Below are 2,660 nucleotides of genomic sequence, written 5' to 3' on the forward strand. Positions count from 1 at the left end.
GTGGCCGTCGGGACCTATTGTTCAGGTGAAGGGCGTAATTCAAGAGCCTGGTCCCGACGGCCACAGGCGCAGAGCCGCCGGGCGGAGGCTGGTGTACGGCGGAGGGGTGCATGGGATCAGCGTGTGACCCAGAGGGACGCAGGGACACTGTGATTCGGAAGGCAGGGGAGGAAGCCAAGGTCTGGGACTGGGCTGCAGCCAGCTAGGGTCCCCTATGAGCAGTGAGGGGACCAGGGACAGTGAAGGTCAGCAGAGGGGTGCTGGCCAGTTCTGAAACTGATTCTGGGGGTGCAGCGTGTGTGCCCTGGGGTTCCTTTCAGGGACAGCTTGCGATGAGGAGGGACCAGGCATATCAGATATGCGTGCTCAGTATTTTTGTTGACACTATCGTTCAATTTATATATTTGTTAGCAAATTGTTTTATTGTCATGTTTTAAAAAAATTTGTCATTTTTTAATTTTAAATTGACTTTTAATTATAGTTGATATACAATATTATGTTAGTTTCAGGTGTACAACATAGTGATTAGACATTTGTACACCTTGTGAAGTCGTCCCCGAAAGCGTCCAGTACCCCCAACACCATATGTTGTTATTACAGCATGACTGGGCCCCCTGTGCTGGGCGTCACATCCCCGTGACTGTAACTGCCAATTCGTACTGCTTAGTCCCGGCCCCCGGCCCTCCCCCCGCCCTCACCCCTCAGTGTTCTCCGCATCCGTGTTCGTATCTGTCTCCTGTGTTCATTTATTCTGGTTTTTAGATTCCACATGTACTTGAAATCATATGGCATTTGTCTTTCTCCGTCTGAGAAATTTCAGTTGCTGTTATCGTTCAGGTGAAGGGCGTAATTCAAGAGCCAGGTGTGTGTAGCTTTTGGCATTTGAAGGGATCTTGGTGGCAGAAAACGAGATTCAAGTATGTGGTGGCTGAACAGTTGGTCCGGACAGGAAGCAGGGCTGAGCTCGGCCTCTGCAGTTAAAGGAGCGCGGGAGGGTGGCGGAGCATCCCGCCCACTCCTGAGCCCAGGCCTCTCCCTTCAAAACCCTGGCGAGGTGCTTAGACCCCAATCGAGGTGACATTTAACGGAACGCAGGCTTATGCATTATTAAAGTACATGGTGCTAGTAAAACGTGTTTGTGTATAGCTAATAAATATTTCAACATCTTTAAAGTTTAATTTGTCACCATTATTGTACCTTTATTTGTAGCTTTAGCTCAGGATGCTGAGATCAAGGATGAACCTTCGAAAAAATAATACGCAGTTCTACAGCAGCATTAAAGACGCGGTGAGCGCACAGGCCTATCCGTGTAGTTGTTTTGGGCATGAGGAGTTTTACATCAGCACTGGTTAAAATTGCGTTTAATGCATCCAAACTGGTTTACTAAGTTTTTTCTCTTCATGGAAAGTCACATGGCCCAGGGAAATATCTCGTTTGAGACCCTGATAAGGCACACTTTCTAGGAGCATCTTGGGTTCACATAGTTACTCTTTCTGCTCTGCCTGAGAGTGTTTATTTCCATCAGGTTCATTTTCTGTATTTTCCCTCTTTTAAAGTTAGATTTAGGGAGCAGATAGTTTATCAGTTGTCTTGAATAACGTAAGTAATTCCTTGTTTTATTCGTGGGACGTCTTTTTCATGGTGTCTGGCACAAAACAAGTATTTGTTTTCTCTCTCACTTTAGTGTCCATGCTCTTCCCAGACTTATACTTTTCCTTGTTATTTTCCGTTGTTCCATTCAGCAAATACTTACTGGGTGCCAGAGAGGCTCATAAAAAAGTGTCTTATAATGAACTGGCCCAGTGGGCTGCATTATTGCAGTGTCCAGGGTCAAACCCAAGCCTGGGGTCAGGTTATAGGGCCCATTTATATTTCTTAGTATTTCTCACAGAATTGTACCTTTTCAGTTTTATTCCTCCATGGTTCTATAAGCGAAAGCTCCTACAATTTTTCCAAATTCTCTATTTCAAAATACAGTTATTTCTGATTATTCACTTGTAGCATTTTCATTATGTAACATAATTTATATCAGCGTCATTGTGTTAGTTATCTCTCGCTTCGTAACAAATCACCTCCAAACTCTAGCAGCTTAAAGCAACGTGTGTTTATCATCTCACAAAGGTTTAAAAGTCGGGAAACCAGAAGCATCATTGCTGGACGGTCCTGGCTCAGTGTCCCCTGAGGTTACAGTCAAAACATGGGTGAGAGCTGCAGTTGCCTGGAGTCTTGATTGGGCCGGAGGCTGTGCTTCTGACATGGCTGTCACACGGCTTTCGGCAGGAGGCCTCAGCTCCTTGCCTTGCAGATTGCCCTCAGGCTGCTTGCCGTGGCATCTGGCTTCTCCTAGAATCCACACGGGGAAGCAGCCATGCCCTCTGTGACTTATTCTGTCACTTCTGCCACGTCCTGTTCTTAGTCCACACGTAAATTACATCTACACTCACAGGGAAGAGAACTAGTTAGGGGCGTGGGGAGTATATGAGCATCCGTGCCCTTGTTTTGAAAGGGCCACCGTCATGGAGTCGCCACATTACAGAGCCGTCCCGCCACTCTCAAAACGAGGGCTCGGTCCCAGAGATGCCTGTCTGCCCGCGCCGCATGGCGTCGAACCCTGTCCTTTCTTACCCTTCGTCTTCGAATTTTTTGGCTTCTCTTCTGGG

Source organism: Pteropus alecto, unplaced genomic scaffold (genome assembly GCF_000325575.1).
Source record: "Pteropus alecto unplaced genomic scaffold, ASM32557v1 scaffold17, whole genome shotgun sequence".
Classification (NCBI taxonomy): Eukaryota; Metazoa; Chordata; class Mammalia; order Chiroptera; family Pteropodidae; genus Pteropus; species Pteropus alecto.